This window comes from Callithrix jacchus, chromosome 5, assembly GCF_049354715.1.
Source record: "Callithrix jacchus isolate 240 chromosome 5, calJac240_pri, whole genome shotgun sequence".
Lineage (NCBI taxonomy): Eukaryota > Metazoa > Chordata > Mammalia > Primates > Cebidae > Callithrix > Callithrix jacchus.
The window spans coordinates 133,483,432-133,505,922 of NC_133506.1; the positions used below are offsets into that span (position 1 = coordinate 133,483,432).

At 51.5% G+C, this 22,491-nt stretch overlaps 1 long non-coding RNA gene across 1 annotated transcript; it reads left to right on the plus strand.

Annotated features, from left to right (window-relative positions):
- Positions 1-18,110: 18,110 nt before the first annotated feature.
- On the plus strand, positions 18,111-22,222 carry LOC144582724 (uncharacterized). Its single transcript, XR_013536025.1, has 2 exons — positions 18,111-18,381; positions 19,285-22,222. It is a non-coding gene; the product is annotated as an uncharacterized LOC144582724 (long non-coding RNA).
- Positions 22,223-22,491: the final 269 nt, after the last annotated feature.

The window sequence follows — 22,491 nt, forward strand, 5'->3', positions numbered from 1 at the left end:
CCGGCTCTAAATGTAGAAACACCGGGGCCTTGGCACCAGCAGACCTGGGCTGGAATGCTAAGTTCCACGACTTACATTCTGTGGCTTTGGGTAAGTCACAAAGGCGGCTCTGAGCCTCAGCTTCCTCATCTGTGGACCACAAACCTTCACTCCACCCATTTTTATTGAGCACCTACTAAGTGCCCTGCATTTCAAACCCAGCTTCTCATTTAACCTTTGCAGCACCCCTGCAAGATAACACATGGCTTTCGTGAATGCAAGCTGGGGAGGGGTCCAGCTCCATCCCGGCTGATCATAGACCTTGGCTAAACTGTTCAGGACTTCACTCCCCACACTCACCACTGTCCCCAACCCCGGATGCCCCATGTTTGTCTCTGGTTCTGTGGGTGAGACACCTACTCCATGGGGATGTTGTGAGGGTCACGTTCCATACAGTCATGAGTGGCTTCACAATGGGAAATGTTCTGAGAAGTTTGTCATGGTGCGGATATTATGGAGGATACCTACGCAAACCCAGAGGGCAGAGCCTGCGGTATATGGCATGCTGATGGACCCAGGTTGCACACCTGCCCGACACGTCACTGTCCCAAAGTGATGAATGCTGCAAGCCATCGGAACACAATGGCAGGCATTCACGTGTCTAAACACAGAAAAGGTAGGGTCGAAATACAGGATGAGGATATTATGAAGCCACCATCATCAATGCTGTCTGTGTTGACTGAAATGTCATTCCACAGTGCATGACATTAGCACCTGCCGAGCCCTGAGAACACGGAAGCTCTCAGTGCACATTAGCTATGACCGTCATCGCTGCCTTCTCATACCTGCCAGGTGGAAAAATGGCTCTTACACCTTCTGTCTTGTAAGATGGTTCAGAAGACTAAATGAGCTAATAGAATAAACTTCAGCAAACAATAAATTGCTTAGTAAATGTTCCTTTCCTTCCTTCCCTCTCCCCTGACCCCACCACCTCCCTTAGGGACTCTGTTCCTCAGACAATGATTGCATCCTTTATGCTCTGGCACCCAGCAGAGACTGACGCACAGTTGGAGCTAAAGACATCGGAGGGTGATGAAACTCACATTTCCGTCTACTTTTTCCTGTGATGTTAGCACTGCCATATTGCAGCCCGAGAGAGCTTGGGCAGCCCCAGGTGGTGACTGTATTTGGCCGTCAGCCATGTCCCTTGCAGGGCCAGTCTCTGAGGCACCATAAGACCTCTGTGCCTGACAAGGCCGAGCACTTTGGAGCCTGGCAGCTGCTTGGTTTCTCAGGGAAGCACCTCATTTCTAAGTTGCTTGGGGTCGCTTTTTCTCAGGAAAGCACCTCATTCCTAAGTTGCTTGGGGTCGCTTTTTCTCAGGAAAGCACCTCATTCCTAAGTTGCTTGGGGTCGCTTGACTTCCCTTATTCATCCATTCTTCCTTCCATCTATTCACTCATCCAGCAAATTGGGCCCCTATCATGTGCCGGACACTGTTCTGAGCAGAAGCACCTGCCCTTGAGGAAGTGACACTCCAGTGGGGAGAGACGAGCAAGTTCACAAAGACCTACCTGCAAAATCGAATCCCAGGTAGTGATCAGTGCCACGAGCAAAAATAAAAATCAGTAAAGAGATACAAAAGGATTTCCTTCCCCAAGGGCAGAGGATTCTTTCTAGCAGATTATTTGGAAACATTCCCTCTGAAGAGGTGACCTTTGATGATTTTTAAAGTAGCATGCATCATTGTGAACATCTCACAAAATACAGAAGAGCCTAATGCTTTCGCATAAACTAGTATGGAAAGTCTCACCATCCCAGAATCTTGTCTTTTTAAAAATGGACACATAATCATGGTGCGTATTTCTGGGGTCCCTGTGATATTTTGATACATGCAGACAATGTGTAATGATCAAATCAGGGTAATTAGGCTATCCATCACCTCAAACATGTGTCATTTATTTGCCAAAGCCTTGCCTTTTGTCATCTTAAAGTATAGATGTGCATCATGCTTTTAAAAATTTAATATTACACTATAATTATATTGTAGCTGTGTTTATGTTTTTCTGTTTTCAATGTATCAGTATATAGTATGGGTTTTTAAAAAATTAGTACCATAAACATACATGAAGTTTTTCTGTCTTTACAAAGGAAGCGCATACTGTTCAAATTCTAGAAAATCAAAATAAGGAAGAAAACTAAAACCCTTCACGGCCCTGCTCATCGGGCACACTGGCCTGCATCTTTCCCGTTTTCCCTCCGTTATAAACATGGAAAGACACTGTATCCGGAGCGTGTTCAGTTTGTGTCTGGCTGTCTCATGATCACATTTTAAGACTGGGAGGCTGTTGTGTTCCATTGGCGGGAGGAGCTTACCTGACAGATGCAGCAGCAGAGCCCATGGGCTCTGGCCCATTCTGCATCTGACTTTAACTTTGCCAAGTCATTTACTCTCTGAGTCCCAGGTTCCCTGTGTGCAAGAGGGAGACATACGTCCTCCCTGGATCTCAGGCCTGGTCTAAGAACCAGAGGGCAGAGAGTGGCCCTACAAGGTCTCAGGGAGGAGGGACGCCTGTCTATGACTTTGCCCTGGTGTGAACATGCAGAGTTTACTTGGGAAAGACTCCAAGCACCTGGGCTGGGGTCATATGAAGCTCCTCCAAGACGTGGTGGCTCACGCCTGTAATCCCAGCACTTTGGGAGGCCGAGGCAGGCAGATCACCTGAGGTCAGGCATTCGAGACCAGCCTGACCATCATAGTGAAACCCTGTCTCCACTAAAAATACAAAAATTAGCCAGTCATGGTGGCAAGCACCTGTAATCCCAGCTATTTGGGAGGCTGAGGAAGGAGAACCGCTTTAACTGAGGAGGCAGAGGTTGCAGTGAGCTGAGATGGCACCATTGCACTCCAGGCTGGGTGACAAGAGCGAGACTCCATCTCAAAAAACAAATACCTAAATAAAATAAAGAACGTATGTAATGGCTTCACTTTGCAGTTGCTTCTTTAACCATCGCAGCATCTCTTTGAAGTTGGCATTACTCAGCTCCTGGGACGGATGAGGAAGTCACCTCAGCCAGGCTAGGAAACCGGTCCTAGGTCCCACTGCTCCAGGCGCTGGGGAGAGTCGCACCTGGATCCACACAGCCCAAGGCCATGCTCTGAACAGTTCAGCTGCAGAAGGCAGACTGCCCTGGTGTCTCCATGAAGCGGCGCAGTGGGCAAGCAGCCCAGAGCGTCCTGGGAAGAGCTCATTTTGTTTGCTGTGAAACTACTCGAGTTAAATTGTGAGAGAGAATCCACTAAATGAGTCCTAACATTTCCTTCTCTCCAAGTTGACACTGTTCCTCCTGGAAACAGAATTCAGTGCCAGAAAGCTGTCAGCCGGAACGATGCATCGGCTCCCCTCAGTCCCCCTCCACTTAACCCATGTATGCCTGAGGTTGCAAGTTTTTGAATTTTTGCAGTCAGACCTTGGTGATGACCTTGGGCAGTAGGCTATAAATAACTCCCACATGCTTAGCGTTCCAATAATGTAACCAATAATGGAACCAATAATGGAACGCTAGGTATAAACAGACTCAGGGACTGAAATGTGCAGCTGGGGATTGAGAAGCCTCAATTGAGACAGGGAGCACATGTCGCTGATGAACCTGGGTTGATTCATTTAGGAAAAAAAAAGAGATACTTTCTTAATAAAAAAGTAATATAAATTAGTAAAAAAAATAAGAGTACCTCTCCCTCTCGCCCCAGGCCCCCACGTTCTCCTCCTCAGAAGCAACTATTGAGAATTTCTAGCGTATTCTTCCAGAAGTTGCTGTGTACATGCACTCATGGATGTCTGTGTATCTTTATACACCACGCTGCATCCTTTGCAAATAACCTGTCTAATCTCTCTTAATATCAGCACTTTTGCATCTGCCTCAGCTGTTTTATTGGTTACATTATTCCACTCCCTCAATTAGGCCCTAGTTTATTTTTTCTTTTTCTTTTTTTTGAGACAGAGTCTTGCTCTGTTGCCCAGGCTAAAATGCAGTGGCACAATCTCAGCTCAATGCAACCTCCGCCTCCTAGGTTCAAGCAATTCTCCTGCCTCAGCCTCCAGAGTAGCTGGGACTACAGGTGTGCACCAATATGCCCAGCTTTTTTTTTAATGTAATTTCAAAATTTTTTTAGTAGAGATGGGTTTTGCCATGTTGGCCAGGCTGGTCTTGAACTCCTGACCTCAGACAATCGGCCTGCCTCAGCATCCCAAAGTGCTGGAATTCCAGGCATGAGCCACCATGCCTGACCTGGCCCTGGTTTATCTAATCAGCCCCATGCTGATGGGTGTTTTTGGGGCATTTTGCAGTGTTCTGCTCTTACAGATGCTGCTGCAGTGAACATTGCTGCACAGATATCTTGGGACCCTGATATGGTAGGATCTGTGTCCCCCCTCAAATCTCATGTGTCCCCACCCAAATCTCATGTGTCCCCCATCTAAATCTCATGTGGACTTGTAATCCCCAGTGTTGGAGGAGGGGCTTGGTGGGAGGTGATTGGATCATAGGGGTGGTTTCTCCTGGCTTAACACCACCCCCCTTGGTGCTGTCATTGTGATAGTGAGTTCTTACGAGATCTGGTTGTTTTAAAAGTGTGTAACCCCACCCTCCCTTGACCCTTTTGCTCTCTTGCTCCTACTCTGGCTAGGTAAGACATGCCTACTTGTCCTTCCCCTTCTGCCGTAAGTGTAAATTTCCTGAGGCCCTGCAGAAGCCAAGCAGATGCCGGCATTATGCTTCCTATATAGACCTGCAGAACCTTGAGCCAATGAAAACTCTATGAATCACCCAGTCTCAGGTGTTTCTTTACAGCAGTGAGAGAACGGACTAATACAAATTCATATCCAAATATGCCTAAAAGCACAACAGATTTGATTAGTGCTCTGGAAGTCCTAGCAAATGGAACAGAAAATAAGAAATAGAAATAAGAGGTACACATATGAGAAAGGACGAGACAAATCTTATAGCTTGTCATTATTTGCAGACAACAGAATCTTCTATGTAGAATATCCAGTAGATTCAACTTATGAATTATTACAACTAGTAGGAGAATTCAGCAAGGTTACCAGATAGAAGCTCAAGAGAAGCAAAATCAATTGTTCCCCCATACTCCACCAATAACCAATTAGAAAATGTAATAGGAAAAAGAAAGGAGTGAAATTTCTGGGTCAAAATATCCTCGAAAGCAGTGGTTCTCAAACTTCAGGCAATGTCAGAATTCCCTGGAGGGCTTGTTAAAATGCATTTTCCAACCAGCAGGTCCAGACTGGCACCTGGGAATTTATATTTTTTCAAGCTCTAGGTGAGGCTGATACTGCTGGTCTTGAAACTCTGCTTTGAGTAGCAAGTTTCTGAAAGTATGATTCCTGCTTCCACTGTGCCTATTCCCCAAAAGGCTTTGCTGTTCTTTGCTGTTTTCCCAGTTGGATGGGTGAAGAATCTTATTTTGTGGTTTTAATTTGCATCTCTTTAATTATGAATGAGGCTGAGCCTCTTCCCACGTGTTTGGTCTTGGCCTTGATTTTAATGCCACCAGATGTTAAAGGGACAGCTATGGGTTGAAGCGAACTCACATCACCAGATGGCAGCGCCGTCCCCCATTGAGTTCTGCCTACCCCTCCAGCTGTGAATTCCCTTTTATAGTGAGAAGGGTCCTTGAAGGCCCTGCAGGCCAGTCCCTGCCTCCAGGAAGGCTCTATGCCATCCATCCAACCGGGAGCCGGGAGACAGTACTCACAGCCTGCCTAAGGGCATTTTCCAACATTGAACTATCTTTTTGGTGGGAAAAGCAAAGAATTTGAAACCAGAAAACCTAGTATCTCAAGCCACGACATCTGCTGAAAATGCAAAGTGACGCCAGATGGGCAAGGAAGTTGAATTGCAGCAGTGCTAGTATCTCAAGCAAGGGCCTTATTACATATTTAAAGCAATGCTTTGACACCCGGGAAATAGCAAGATGGATCGGAGGAAGCTAGAGAGCCACCCTGTGTGAGGTGGGGGTTTCCATGCCATTTAAATTGTGCAGTTTTAGCAATGTATCCTGGCACGTTTGTTAATAAAGACACAGAGCCGAGGCAACACATCGTGTTTTTGTTTCAGCCCATTGTCTATCTCCAGAGAAATGTTATTGGAATCATATTGCATTTTCAGGTCCGATGAAGCTGCAGTAATATAAGCATTTTATGCAAATGTGTTGTGGTGGAAAGAATGGCATGTCATGTGCCATAAATCTTAAAGTAACCGCAGCCCTTGTTACTCCTCAGTTTTAACACATCCTGATAGGAGGCAATTATTTCGGACCAACGAACTGCCTTTCACAGAAGTTTGTCTCTGCTTGAAGCTACAGCCTGTTTACTAGTACAGATTTATGTGGTCTGATAACAGGCCAGCACAGGTGGCCATGAGCATGGCCATGAAAGGAGATGAAGGCTTGCCCATTCACCATCCACATATGCATGCCTCCATCCCTTCATCCTTCCATTCTTCACCCCATCCCTCCACCTCTCCATCCCTCTATCCCTCCATTCACCCATCTATCTGTCCACACGTTCTTCCATCCATGCATCCCTCCACCCCTTCCTCCATCTTTCCATCAATCCCTCTATTCCTCCATCCATCGCCCCATCCATGCACCTCTCCATCCCTCTATCTCTCCATTTCCCTATTTATCTGTCCATATATTCTTGCATTCATACAGCCCTCCATCCTTCCTCCATCTATCCATCCATCCCTCCATCCATTGCCCATCCCTCCACCTCTCCATCCCTCTATTCTTCCATTTATCCATCTATCTGTCCATACATTCTTGCATCCATGCACCCTTCCATCCCTTCCTCTATCTATTGATCCCTTCCATCCATCCATCCATCCATTCATCCATTCCTCCATCTTCTTTCCCTCCATCCATCTATTCCTTCATCCATCCCTTCATCCAGCCATCCCTTTGTCCTTCTGGGAGATGGAATCAGGTCATGGAATAAAGGGCTCTGGCCTAAGGCTCCAGGATTAGAGCAGCCGAGATAGAGTCTTAGCTCTGCCACTTATTACCTGGGTGATCCGGGACAGAGGTCTTAACCTCTCTCAGTTTCCGTTTCCTCATCAGCAGTTGTCAGAATCAAAATGGAGCCCACACTGACAAAGCTGGAGAAGACCATGAAGAGAGGGTTCTTATGCATAAATGCCTGATAACAGAAACTGTCCCAAAGACTGCAAAAAACACAACCTTGTACCAAGGTCATTGCAACCTTACAGAAGAGATACCTTCTGCAGGGACACCTGCCCAGACACTGCCTATGCGTCCTGGCATCACCCTTGTTATTGGTCCTTGTAGTCAAGGGTAAACATTTCAGAACAATGATGTCATCCTCCTGATTTTATTTACTTTTCCTTTAAGACTCTTTGTCTTCCTTTCCCTTCGGCATATGCACCTTGTTGACTACAGCATGCGTGCTCCCGTGGCAGTGCCCTATTCCCGGATAAATATCTTTTTCTTCTAGAGAGCTGTTCTCTGTTTGTTTTTTAGGTTGATGGCATAACAGACGACAATGGCTGTTGGGAGGATCAAGTGGGGAAATGCATGTCAAATGCCTAGCACAGTGCTCAGCTTCCTGCATTCTCTGTGCACTTAACCCATTACAACGTTTGTTCGGCAATGTAGCTACAGCAAAGCCACTGGGTGCCCGCTCCTTAGAAGACCTGGGTGAGAAGAACCAACTGAGAGTGGAGGCAGGAGTGGGGAGTGTTGGGGGTGTGGGGATGCCCTGCAGACTGGAAACGGCTCTGCAGGCTCTCGGAATGGGGTCTGTCTCTCTGCTATGTCTGTGGTCCTCTCTGGACATTGCCCACAAAGAGTTTGCAGGGATCTTTCAAGAGACCAGTCACTCTCCAGGTCTCTGTTCTACCCCACCAGCATCCCTCACTTGGAGATCTGAGACACCTTCCCAGGGTGTGGAAAAAGAGACACCACTACCCCAAGGCGGTCTCTGCTTTGACCTGGGGCCGGGGCCTTAACCCTCTCGGTTTCAGCTTTTGTTTGTTTGTTTTGAGACAGAATCTTGCTCTGTGGCCCAGGCTAGAGTGCAATGGCACAATCTCAGCTCACTGCAACTTCTGCCTTCTTGATTCAAGTGATTCTCCTGCCTCAGCCTCCCTAGTAGCTGAGATTACAAGTGTGCGCCACCATGCCTGCTAATTTTTGTATTTTTAATAGAAATAGGTGGGTCTCAAACTCCTGGCTTCAAGTGATCCACCTGCCTCAGCCTCCCAAAGTGCTGCGATTACAGGTGTGAGCCACGCCCAACCCTCAGTTTCACTTTCCTTATCAGCATCTAGATGCTGCTGCACCTGCCTTGCTGTTCTCCAACGCCCCTCCCACCCCTGCCTGAGCTCACCCTGGCCCTGGGACCAAAGGGGCAGCCCTTGGCATATTTTACCCCACCTGGAGATATTTATTGGCCACTTCATATATGAAGGACACAGGGTGGGCAGCAGGGATGACTCAGAGGTGGACAAGACCAACCCTTTCCTGCCAGGAGCCAGCAGTCCCACAGGAATGGGAGAGGTGGCCCAGGTGACTGTGACCTCTCAGGTGTTTGCCTCGTGCTGGAGGGGCGGTCAGGGGAGTGGAGCCTTGAAGGAAGGATTGGTTTTCCCTTCTCCACCCACGAGGAAGTAGAGATGCCTGGTGTTCCAGGGCATGGCCCCACCCTGACCTTATTCGCTGTCCCCTTCTGGCTCCACCACCAAAATTGAGGACCATGGGAATTTCGTATAAATGGGATCTGGCAGTGTGAAGCTTTTGTGCCTGGGCTTTCACTGGGTGAGTTTTTGAGGTCCGTTGGCATTGCAGGGCGTGGCATCGTGTGGATTCATCATGTTTGGTTTATCTATTTGTCAGTTGCCTTCCTTCAACCTTTCGGCTATTTTGAAAAGTTGTTGTCACCATTTCTTAAAATGTGACTGATGCTTCATTGTCTGACTTCTCTGCTGGACGGAAAGCTTCAGGGGGCCGGGGTTGGGAGGGGCTGGTTTTATTGCTGTTGTATCTCTTGGGCTCACAGGTTGTAACAGGCAGGTCCCAGGGGATGCAGGTGGGCCAGGTGAGAGGAGACACCCCCATCATCATTGCAGAATGATCCGACTCCTGCCCGGCACACCCCCTGCCGATCCTCCCCCTGCTAAGGAAGTAACAGCCTCCCTGCCCCTCTCCTCCAGCCTTCTCCTCTGCTCCCTGCTCCCTGCTCCTTGGGGTTCCTGGAATAAAGTCAAAGGAGCCAGCAACAGGGCAGGCATCCATCTGCTCGCTCTCTCCAACCAGCTCTTCATGAACTTTTGCCAGGAGTACAGACCCGAAAGGGCATCAATTAACTCCCCACCCACCCACAGACATCGCTGCAGCTGGAGAACCATTGCATGTGGAAAGAGTGAATCTGCAAATCTGAGCAATATAAAAAGGCATGTGAGGTTCTCAGGAGGAAAACCGTGGTTGGTGTGGTTTGTAGCCTTTAGAGGCATGAGGAAAAAATGGCTGCAGCCTGGACCCCGGTCCATGTGAGGAAGCCGAGGAGCTTTCCTTTAGCAGTCTTGCTGATGTGGTATTTTATAAAAATCAACACCACATTACCATGGATGGATGCGTCTATTCCAGGTAGAGGAGGCTGCTGTCTGGGAGACATGCGGCAGCTGTAGGCTCTGAAAGTTGGCTGCTTAGCTCCCATTCGTGGGCATTGTCTGAGGACCAGGCACGTGGGGGTTCTGAGGGCATAAGGGAGCTCTCCATTTAGGAGAGACCAGGCGATGAGCAGACAGCATCCCTAGAGGCTGTGAGACAGATGCTTCCACCTGACGTCCCACTCATGCCAAGGATTCTGATGGGCAAGTGCTTCCCACTTTGCAGACAAAGAGACTGAGACTGGGAGTGGAGAAGTGAGCACCCAGCCCACTCAGCTCCCCAGGGCCAGAGCAGCCAGAATGGGTGCCAAAAAAAAAAAAAATAGAAGGAATAAGACCTGCTATTTCATACCACAATAGGGCGACTATAGTTAATAATACATTAATTACACATTTTATATTTTTTTATTTATTTACTTTTTTCTTCAGCCACAGGGCCTTTATTCGTACAGCAGAAACAGTGGGACCGTGTTCAGAGCACTGCTGGGCAGGAGAGAGAAGGTAGGAACCGTATGACCACGCAAGTTGTTGTCCCTACAGTCTATTTGCTCATCTGGAACACAGAGTAGTGGTCCTCTAAAACTCGCAGGGCTGGGGGTCGCCATTATTATCAATGGCGTCGCTATAAAGCTTTGTAAACCTGAACGCAAGGGTCCCTGCAACTTGGGGGGTGACAGCCCGGATCTAAGTACACGGCCCCTTCCTCCCACCCCTCCCAAGGACTCTCATCCTCCCCTGGACCTGCCTTTCTGGAGCTCAGAGCCCTCTCTGGCCTCCAGGGGCCGGAGGAATGGGTTTGGCTGAGGTCGGGGGCTTGGGTCTGGGATGCATTCCAACCTCTGGCTCCAAGCCTCTGCCTGGGGCCCCACCTGGGAAAATGGCTCCTCTAAGTCACCTCCAGCCTAAAGCTCGTCCTCTTCCACCTCTCGGGTGCAAACTGTCCCTCCCACTGCAACCGCAGGTCCCCCACCAGCCACACAGACAGCCACGCTAAGCCCCAGCAAAAAAACCTGGGCTCTAATTGCACATTTTAAAATAATTTACAGAGCGTCACTGGATTGTGTGTCACTCAAAAACTAAATGCTTGAGGGGATGGATACGCCACTCTCCGTGGTGTGCTCGTTTCATGTTGCATGCCTGTATCAAACATCTCATGTACCCCACAAATGTATACACCAACCATGTACCCAGAAAAATTAAAAATAAAAATAAGGCCAGGTGTGGTGGCTCATGCCTGTAATCCCAACACTTTGGGAGGTCGAGGCAGGCGGATCATTTGAGGTCAGGTGTTTGAGACCAGCTTGGTCAACATAGCAAAACCTCCTCTCTACTAAAAATACAAAAAATTAGCCAGGCGTGGTGGCACACACCTGTAGTCCCAGCTACTCGGGAGGCTGAGCACAAGAATTGCTGTAACCCAGGAGGCAGAGGCTGCAGTGAGCTGAGATCATGCCACTGCCCTCTAGCCTGAGCGACAGAGTAAGACTCTGTCTCAAAAAAAATAAAAAATAAAAATAAATTTAAAAAGAAAAGAAAAGAAACCCTCCAAAAGTTCTGAGCTCCACAGACTCTGGCATGTCCTCCCTGGAAGGAAGGGACAAGATTTTCCCTTTCTGAGCCCTGAAACAGCTAGGTTGAACACTCACACCCCAGGACCAGGGTCTGAGACGTCTGGGTGACTGTCTACTGTGGCATGACCTTGTGGCAGATCCCGAGGCACGAGAAAGCCCACCCCGCTCCTGCCACATCAGGCCACTGGGATGGGGAGCTCTAGGCAGTCCCTGTCCCTCCAGGCTGCGGCTTGGTGAGGGGCAAAGGCTCTTTCCCTGCAATAATTAGCAGCACAACGTGCTGTCTGCCTCGTGGGCACGTGGAGCATATATAAATTACCCCGCCAGGGCGATTAACTGTTTGTCCAGGCTAATTGTCAGTATTAAATCTTGCTCAGTCACAGTTTTAAAGCTTAATTTAAATTCTCTATCTTTAAGAAATCCATACTCCCTCCCACCACAGGAGAAAAAATAGATTTAATGGGTTTAGTTCATTTCCGTTTGTAGCAACCCAAGTTATAATTAGACGTGTGCAAAGCGGATGTTTCGGCGGCCAGGCTCTTGCAGACCCGCTCCTCTGCTTCCCAGCAGGGCTGGTCCTAGTGGCGAGTTCCCTTGTCTTTGCTGCCCTGGATACACTTCTGAATTAAGAGTTCTTACTCAGAGACCCCTGTGCCTCTGTGGCAGCCCCTGCAGATTACGGCATTAATCTTGTCTGTGTGCTTAGAGGTGGAGAAAGGGCCAGGCGCAGTGGCTCACACTTACAATCCCAGCACTTTGGGAGGCCGAGGTGGGCAGATCATGAGGGCAAGAGATGGAGACCATGGTGAAACCCAGTCTCTACTAAAAAATACAAAAATCTGCTGGGCGTGGTGGCGCATGCCTGTGGTCCCAGCTGCTCGGGAGGCTGAGGCAGGAGAATTGCTTGAACTCAGGAGGCAGAGGTTGCAGTGAGCCAAGATTGCACCATTGCACTCCAGCCTGGTGCCTGGAGACAGAGTAAGACTCTGTCTCAAAAAAAAAAAAAAAAAAAAAAAAAAAGGTGGAGAAAGAATTCATCCTCAAGTGTGGGAAGGCAGGAGAAAGCAGCCAGGAAACCCCTCTGCCCAGGGGGCAAGAGCTCGGGGGAGCTATGGAAGGGAGGTGGGTAGGGGGCTTCCTGTTGTGCCTTCCTGAGACCACTGCCCCACCATGTGCCCCCTCTTCCTGAAGCCTGATGCTTCCCCTCCAGTTTATCAGGAGTGAGGACCCCTCCTTCTTCTTTCTGTTCCCAGATACCCACTTAGAAGCAGATTGGAGCCGCCCCAATGTTAAGCCAGGAAAATGCAGACAACTAAGGCATAGAAATAGAGGATGCAACTGAAGGAAGCTACTGAAAGCCCCCACGTTCATCCCCCTTAATGTCCTAGAGGAAACTGAGACCCGGAGAGAGATGTGACTTGCCCGAGGGCCTGGGTTGCAGCTGAATCCCAGGGGTCTCGGCACCATTACCTTGCTATATGTTCATGGTCAGGGTGAGGTGCAAATCGTTCCAGGGACACGCTTGAAGATGAACCACTCATCGAACTTCCTAATTCTATGCGTCATCAACCCCGGCACACGTAGGTTTACACCCATTGTCCCTCGCTGGGCTTGCACCATGCGGAGGGTGGCCTGGGAGAGCAGAGATGGTAGTAAGGGCAGTTAGAAGTGAAGGTTAGAGAGAGGAGACTGTGCCCAGGGTAGCAGCAGGAGGCATGGAAAAGACGGATGCATTGTGAGGGGTGGCAGCATTGGAACCAGGGCTGGGGCCACCCAGACCCAGACACTGGAGAGGACAAGAGAAGAGTCAGTGACAACTCCAGGGTCTGCACCCGAGGGGTCGAGAAAGCAGGTGGTAGCAGTGACCGCCCAGGAGTCTGAGGAGGGGGCTTGTTAAGTGGGGAAGGCTAGCTTCAGGCTGGGTGTGCTGGCTGCAGGGAACAGCAGCTGTGCAGACCTCTCCCCTGGGCCCTGTGCTCCTGAAAGGTGGGGCCCTGCACGCCAGCTCCATCTTGTTGTCCCTATCGCCGTCACAGCAGCCTGCGACGGCCCCACACTTAGCAATTGTCAAAGGATTGGCGGACAGTCCAATGGGAGCTGAGGCTGGAGCTGGGGCCAGGAGCAACAGGGTCATTAGGCTCACATGTTGAAGGCGCGGCCCTCCCACACCGATGCCCTCAGCCTGGGGCATGTCCACGGGAGAGGCAGGACTGAGTATAGGGCTGCATGACAGGGAGCAGGAAAGCAGAAGATGAGGAGGGTGCAGAGCCACACACGGGGGTCAGGGTGTGTGGAGAAGGGGTGGTCAGTGAGGTCTACGTGACTGAGACAAGGAGGCTGAAGCCAAGGACAGGAATTTGGATTGGGATGTGGAGTATTGTGACCGTGGGTGCCCTTAGGGCTGCTGACAGAGTCGGCATGCATTTAGGGTGACCAAGGGTAGACACAGAATTGTTGGGGTTTGGGAAAACACTGGGAAAAAAACGGAATGCCCTTCTGTTGGAAAAGCTAGAGTCAGATGGAGCAGGCACAGGATGATGGTTTGGGGGTGAGAGCATCAGGTGGAAACTCCCTTGGAATGCGGGAGGGGGACAGGTGGGGTGCCGAGAGGAGAGTCTGGGAGGCTGGCAGGGCTGGGTCAGGCAGCCACCAGGAGGCTGTGAGGACCACGGGTGTTTCTCAGAAAGAAGCGAGGAGGAGGGACGTGAGAGCTCACTCCTGCCAGGCTCTGGGCACCTCCACCTGCCCAGAGTGAAGACGCAGCAGTGAGATGGGAATGGGCGCTTGGTAAAGGGGAAACACGGGGAGGCTGAGAGGATCACAGTCAACGAACACGTATCTTGTATGTCACTATGTGTGTTTATTTTGTAAGTTATAAGTTACTGTAGTCTTACAATAAAGTAAGCTGGAAAAATGTTATTAAGAAAATGATAAGGGAGAGAAAATATATTTACTACTCGAGAGGTGGAAGCATATCATCATAAAGGTCTTCACATCAAGGAGGCTGAAGAGGAGGACGAGGAGGGGTAGGTCTTGCTATCTCGGGGTGGCAGAGGTGGAAGGAAATCTGCAGAGTGGACTCATGCCGTTCAAACCCATGCTGTTCAAGGGTCAGCAGGAGCCGAGGAAGGTGCTGTCTTTCCCCCAAGGCCCAGGGTTTTCTTTGCAGTACACCTCGAGATTCAGCCTCTGGAGAAGGGGGAGGCGAGGCCAAGCTAGTCTCATGTCAGGGAGGTGTTTGGGCCTCAGGGCATGAGTCACCTGCCCTAGTTTTTTTTTTGCTTTTGTTTTTTGTAAAAGGCCTGCTGTTGGGTGGATTCACATTTTTGGTATCAGCCTGGGAGATCCCGAGTGCAGGATGTGGTCCAGTCCCTCCGGTCCCTGTTCTGCTACTAAAAGCCCTCACGTTCATCCCCCTTAATGTCCTAGAGGAAACTGAGACCCGGAGAGAGACGTGACTTGCCCGAGGGCCTGGGTTGCAGCTGAATCCCAGGGGTCTCGGCACCATTACCTTGCTATATGTTCATGGTCAGGGTGAGGTGCAAATCTTCGTTCCAGGGACACGCTTGAAGATGAACCACTCATCGAACTTCCTAATTCTATGCGTCATCAACCCCGGCACACGTAGGTTTACACCCATTGTCCCTCGCTGGGTTTGCACCATGCGGAGGGTGGTCTGGGAGAGCAGAGATGGCAGTAAGGGCAGTTAGAAGTGAAGGTTGGAGAGAGGAGACTGCACATGCACCCATCTAACCTCCTTCAAAGTGCTTGCCCTTCTGACACCCGATGCTCAGCAGGACCCAACTTAAGACACACAGGATTATTTCTGCAGGTCCCTCGAGCTCAGAGTCACCCAAATGTGAGCCGGAGTGAATGCCACCAAGCGGTCCCAGCAACACAGACTGCCTCAGTGTGACTGGGAATTTCACTCCCCTACTGACGGAGGAGCATGGGAGTGCTCACGCTTGTTTTCCTCAGTGAGCCAAAGAACGCCATGTGGTCCTATGACAGCTGCCCTGTCATGGTGGGAGGTTAGAAGACGAACTTTGCAACCACTCATCTTGACTTCCCAACCTGCAAGAGAGCGTCACACCAGGACCAGGAGAACAGTTCCTGGGACCTTTCTCTTTCCACGTGTTTCATCTCACACCACTGCCCCTGCTCCTGTGGACTGCAGGATTTGAACCCCTGACCCTAGGGCTGGGACCAATTTGCTCTGCTGCCAGTCCCATCACTCCTGGCCCAGGGACACATGGATGGGGATGCAGATGGGTGCTGCCTGGCCACAAATGACCCCCAGAGCAGGAGCAGAGGAAGGTTTTGCAGTGGGGCAGCCCCAAGGTGCCAGTGGAGGGAAAAGTGACCGCCCGGTCAATAGACAGATGCATTATTTGTCCTTAAACCTCTGCACAGAATCCTGGGTCAGCTGGGGGGCTCTCAGGCTGGGCTTTACCAGACCCAAGAGCAAGGCCCCTGGGCTGCTCCCATGTGGAACGCACACTAAGACATACTCCTTCATCTGTTCTCTAGCCTTTCAGAGAATAACAAAAAATCAAACCTGTTCTCATCTCTATCACAGCGCACATTGAAGATGACAGCGTTTCTCATTTTCTCAACTCTCTCTGAAAATACGTGAAATTAGGGGAAATGAAGAGAAGAAACTGAAATAACAAGTGAGGCTGGAGAAGAACCAGCATCAGAAACAGAGGTGCCTGGAGAAGGTGCACGGTGGGTTGTGGGAGGAGGAGGAGAGGGAATGCAGGGGGACCCAGGAGCATGAAGAGCTCTGTCTGGGTGGGTGCCCTTCCTGGTCTTGTTGGAGATGGATCTTGTCAGCCTCCTGGAGGAAGGGAAGAGGATGCTCCACTTTCCCGGGGATGCTGGGACACAGAACCACAAACCGGGCAGCTTAAAGTGACAGACATTTTCCCTCCTCTAGTTCTGGAAGCCAGAAGTAAGAAACTGAGGTCCCCTTGGCCGAGCTGGTTCCCACTGAGGCTCCGAGGGAGAACCTGTCCCAGGCCCCTCTTGCAGATCTGGGGCTCCCGGCCACCCTGGGCGTGCGTCCCTCACATGGTTTCAATCTCTGCTGCTTCTCCACCTGGATTTGCCCGAGTGTCTCTGGGCCTTCAATTCTGTTTCTCACCAGGACGCCTCACTGGACTTAGGACCCACCCTGATCCAGGACGACCTCATCTCCATCCTCACCTTAATCACATCTGCAAAGACCCTGCTCCCACAAGGCTGCGTTCTCAGGTTCCAGGAGGACATGAACTCACAGGGTCACGTATCAGCCCAGAATGGGATGAGCTGGAGTAGAGCCAGGATCCCGGAAGTGGGGGGGGGGGGGCTCATGGGACCCAGCAGGGATGGGTAGGGTCCCCAGGGCACCAGGGAGGCTGCTGCGCCCCGCCCCCTTCCTGGGTTCCCCTAGGGCAGCTGCTTCCGGGGCCTTCCACCCTCTCCATTCAACCATTCTCCCCTGCTGATGGGGGGCGCAGGATGGCACTTTTGATCTAACCAAGTTATTGTAAGTAAGTGATTCGGGAGCTCTTCTTCAGGCAGGTGATCAGGGATGAGCAGGCAGCTGAGAACAGAAGAGATGCTGCCACCGTGGGAGACGCCTGGGCTGGCGGAGGGGTGGGGGGAGGGTCGGGAGGGAGGATGCGGGGGGTTCTTCTGCCACAGTCATGCAGGGGAGGCGCCGCCTTTCCCTTCCCTGGGAAGCAGCGGCCACGATTTAATATGCAAAGGTGGAAAGACTGGCATTGGACGCATCGCCCCGCATGCCATATTTCAAACAAAGAATACACAACAAAGGGCCGGCCGGCGCGGGGATTTGTCAGAATTCGGCGGTGGGAGAGATTTATCTAAGCTGAGTGGAGGGGCCTGTGACCTTGGGCTTGAGAGCTTTAAAAGGAACAGGCGGCTGTTGAAGACGAACAAAGAGATGCTTGTGATTATCATTATTTAATATAATGGCCTTAAACTGTTAGGAGGGAGAATTAGGTGGCACAAGAGAATTGTTTTTTATTCCAGGAGATGTAAGAAAGATGTAATGGACAGGAAAAAGCAGGGGGGAGGCGGAGGGAGGGAGAGGCTGGAGAGCTTTCTGAGATGAAGGAGTGAAGCAGTCGAGTGAGCCCGGAGAGGCAGCAGGCGGTAAACAAGAAACGCTCCCCTCCCCTCTCCCTTCTCCTCCCTCTTCTTCTCTTCTCCCCTTCCCTCCAGCCCCCTCTCCTCCTGGCAGGTTCAGCCTCAGCCCCAAAGACAGGAGAGTAGCTGGGAAGGAGGTGACCAGCCTTGTGCCAGGAAAGGGACCAGGGAAGGAGGACAGGGCCTGGGGGACTGTCAGAGCTGTCAGAGCTGGGATCAGGATTCGGCAGGAAGGGGAGGGGGGTGGCTAGGGCTGCCTGGGCATCCTGTTCAGAGAAGCCTGGCATGGGGGAGGGGTGTGTGCTGCCCCCAGGCAGTGAGGGTCTGGGAAATGGAGGCTGGTAAGGTCCTTTCACTAGGGTCCCCAACAATGTGGATTTCGAGCCCTCCTTCCAGGGTTGGATCCTGAAAATAAATGCCAGTGCTCTGAGCTGCTGCACACAGGGGACAGTGGGGGTGGGAGGAGGTGGCTGGTGAGGGTGGGGTGGGAGGAGGTGACTGGCAGGGGTGGGGGTGGGAGGAGGTGGCTGGTGGGGGGACAGTGGGGTGGGAGGAGGTGGCTGGTGAGGGTGGGGGTGGGAGGAGGTGGCTGGCAGGGGGGACAGAGTGGGTGGGAGGAGGTGACTGGCAGGGGTGGGGTGGGAGGAGGTGGCTGGTGGGGGGGGACAGTGGGGGTGGGGGAGGTGGCTGGTTGGGCACAGTGGGGGCGGGGGAGGTGGCTGGCCAGGACCTAGGATCTGCCCCCACCTGGGTCTAGGCTTGTGCCAGGTGCCTACCGCTTCCCAGAGCCTGAGCAGAGATACAGCTGAAGCCCAGGAGCCTCCTTTCTTTCACGGGGCCTGGCTTTCTCTTTTCATTTGTAATTTTGTAATCGCTTTCTTAAAGAGCCCCCTCCCAAATCTGCTGAGGATCAGCTCCCACTAAGGCAACACCAACTAAGTGGCATTCACAACCCATCGTGGAGCAGGTGCGGTTCTCCCTGAAATGTGTGGAAGCCTGGTTCCCAGGCAGCTGGGGGAGAAGGGCACTCAGTAGAGATTCAGAGCCAGGCAGGAGTGGGAGGTGGGGTGGACAGCAGGAGCCAGCTTTGGCTGAGCAGCAGGGATGCCAGGTGGATGCCCAGGTGCCCCAGCAGGGCCCCACGCTTCCTGCCCTGGGGTGGTCAGCCATCAGGGGGTGTGTTCCCTCAGAAAGGGGAGCGGCTCCAGCCACAGGCAGACTCATGTCTGAGATCTGATAAACTAGGAGAGCAGGAGAAAACAGGAGTCAAACTGGAGAGGATGAGGCCACGCAGGAAGGAGAGGGTGTGAGCTCCTGGAGCCCTGTGCCCAGAAGCCTTGCGCTCTGGCTGATCTCAAGAGGCAGCAGAGGCTCGGAGGCTCAGGGTTAGGGGGCAGGAGTTGACTATGTGGACACAGCCCAAGCAGTTGCCAGCTGTGGGGTATTCAATGGCTGAAAGCTCCCGGAGACCCAGACACAGGTAGCATGGGGGGGGCAACACAGATCACCCTGCATGAGGGACACCCGTGCTTTAGGTGGGTGACAGCCTTGGACAGAGTCAGGGCACCTAAGCCAGCTCTGCCACCCACTTGAGGCTTGGCCCTGGGCCTCAGCTTCTTTTTCTGTAAATTGGGGGCAAGGAGAGGACCCACCATGGGCTGACATAGTGGGATGAGGTGCGTGTGTGTGTGAGGGCTCTGGACGATACAGAGGGGTCTTCTCACCTCATCCTGTCACTGCCTTCATCACTGCAAGAGCAGCCCCGTCTGTCAACCTGGAAGGAAGCCTGGTGGGGAGTCGGGGGGAGAGGGCTTCAACCACAAGGGATGCCTGCCTTTGCTTTTTCCTATATCACTAATAACCTTTCCAGGGCTCAGGTTCGAAGTTGTCAAGCACTGGCTGGAAGGTGGCTGGGTCATTGAGGACCTGGCCAACTGTCAAAATGTCTTCAGTTGGCAAGATGGTTCTTCAGGCAGAACCATCTCTCTGTCCCTCTCCTCCTCCTCTGCATACCCAGGGCATGTTCCTAAGGCTGCCGGCGAGGCTGTGACTTCAGTCCTATTTGGTATTTTAGTTCCTGTCTTGGCGATGGCCTGGTCCCTGCACAGGCATCGCCTCCAGTAGTGAACCACTCCCTGGACCAGCCGTGAAAACTCCTGCTTCTGGGGAACATCGAGTGTGCCTGCGACTCTCCCCTACTGGAACATCCTTCCTCCCATCTAACTGAGATCCTTTGTGCTGTGGCTTAAACTTATATTTTGTTCTGCTTTTACTATTCATTCACTTCTCTATTTAATGGACTCTGGTAGGAGTTTAGCAAACTCTTAATTTATCTCTGGATCCTTTGTTCCCCCTCTGCTGCAAGGGAACGAACCCCAGCCCATCAGGGCTGGTGCTCAGGCATCCTAGGTGAAGCCCTCAGCTTGGCCGTCACCCTGGCCCTGGCAGGATCCAGGCTCTGAGGTCCTCTTCCGGAGGCTGGGTCCTCTCTCTCTTTACTCCACGTCACTATTAAGAGATGATGCAGGTCTTGGAGCAAGAACCCTTTGGCTCTGGAAAAATTATGTGTGACATTTTACATATGGATCAGGTAATTAATGGACGCTCAGATTTCCTCCGCCATAACATAAAGAGGGTGAAGACGGCGCTTTAATTCCAGATAATTAAAGAGCGATCGAGTTCGAGAGTGTTGCTCCGGGAGTGCTGGCTGCTGTCATTAACACCGCGGAGCCTGCTCTGTCCTCCACGCCTCGCTGCAAACCGTGGGGCCTCCTGCTCCCCGGGGAATGCTGAGCCTGAGCAGCAGAGCCCACCGTGCTGCCGTGTAATTGAAGTGGCCACATCTGCTGCACTGGGCTTATGGAATGGGGGTGGCTGTGTGCACACGTGCACGTGTGTGTGTTGGGGGAGGAGCCCCAGAATGGCCAGTCTAGAGTGGCCGCACACAACCTTCAGAGACCTGGCCCAGGGAACATGCAGAGCTCAGGTGGCTGTCGCTGCCACCAGGGAAAACACGGGTCTCACTGTGCAGAGCAGCCTCAAGGAGGGCACAGGGTCCCCACTCTTCAGCCCCAAGAAACTGTCCCTCCTCCTGTTGGGTCACAGGAAACTCCCAGGACATCGAAGGGGGCTGTACATTTCCCCAAACTGAGCATCCCTGGGTTTTGAAAGAGAATAATTGGCCAGGCGAGGTGGCTCATACCTGTAATCCCAGCACTTTGGGAATCCCAGCACTTTGGGATGCCAAGGCGGGCAGATCACTTGAGGTCAGGAGTTCAAGACCAAGCTGGCCAACTCTGCCTCTACTAAAAATACAAAAATTAGCTGGGCAGGGTGGTGTGCACCCGTAATCCCAGCTACTTGGGAGTCTGAGGCATGAACATTGCTTGAACCTGGGAGGCAGAGGTTGTAATGAGCTGAGATGGCACCACTGCACTCTAGCCTGGGTGACAGAGCAAGACTTCATCTCAAAAAAAGGAAAGCGGCCATAATTGGTACTCTACACGATGAAGATAATCCCATTCCAGAGGTTCATCTTCTGCTGAAGTCCAGGGTTGCAGGCAGCTGCTCCTCCTGGGAGAAGGGCAGGGTGGACAGACATCCCACAGCAAAGGCGGAGCCCAGAGTCCTCAGCAGCCTCTCTGGGAGAGTGAAGCGGCAGCTAATTACGGCCGAGGGGACTGACAGGTCTTCCTGGTTCACACAGGGCATCTGTCACATTTCCTGATAAAAACCTACAGCTGGGGACTCCTGGGGCTGGGGAGGCAGAGAGGCCGGGTTAGCCTGTTGGAGGATGTGTCCTGTGCCTACCAGGCAGGGAAGAGCAGGGAACGGGAGGGAGCTCATGCAGGGGTGCGCACAGCAGGCATAGTTTTCCATGCACCCAGATCTGTGGGTACACAGGCCAGTAGATGCCATGGTGGCTTCGCTGATGGATACCTTCTATCTGCCTCATCCATCTGTCCTCTGTCTCACCTGGCTGTGGTCATTCTCCCTTTGGGCACTTAGCCACACCTGCTAGGGAAAGATCTGTAAGAAGTCTCTGGGGATGGCTGGCTGGCAATCATTGCCTTCTTTTCTCTATGGTTTTGGGACAGAGTGAAGTTTTTCCTAAAACTCTCCTTTCTCTAAGCCTGGGTTCAGGGGAGGGGTGGCCACTTATGTTGAATTTTTATTTCAACCTAGACCTCTTTCTCTCAGACTCTAGATTCTTACATCCAATTACCTACTCAACATGTCCACATGGATGGAATCTCAGATTTAAGGCCAAAACTAAATGCCTCTTCTCTACCTCCTAATCTGTTCCCTTTTCGGCTGAGAGCGCCTCCACCCTTGCAGTGCCAAGACCAAACAGCTTGGAGTCATCTTTTACTCCTCACCTTCCTGACTGGTCAGGAAATCCTTGTGGCTGTACCTTCAAAATAAATCCAGAAGCCAACATGACTGGAGAAACTGGGGAAATCCTAACAAACGTTTATACTTTAGTGAGTAGGATTGCGTCAGTGATAATTCCTCAGTTTTGCTAAGTATGTGGTGGCCACGTGAGATAACCGGAAGCCAGGGGAACACATCCTAGGTGAAGACAACAACCCTGTGAGGCCAGCTCCTGCTGTCCACCCCACCTCCCACTCCTGCCTGTCTCTGAAGCTCTACTGAGTGCCCTTCTCCCCCAGCTGCCTGGGAACCAGGCTTCCACACATTCCAGGGAGAACCGCACTGAACTCTTGAAGACAACGTTGTGGAATACCTTTGCAACCCTCTGTTAACCTAAAATCATTTCCAAATAAACAGTTCGATAGATCCTGAAATACGAGCATTCGTTTGTTAGGGCGGCTATAACAAAGCACCACAAACCAGGTGGGTGAAAACAACAGAAATGGGTTCTTGCCCAGGGCCACAGGCCAAGTCAGAAGTCAGGGTGTCTGCAGGGCAGGTTCATCATGAGGACTGCGAGGGAGGATCTGCTCCAGGTCTCTCTCCTTGGCATGTGGATGGCATCTTCTCTCTGCGTCTCTTTCACATTACACTATACCACTTCGCAGGTAGTTTGAGCACCTTAACATAAAATCATCCTAAT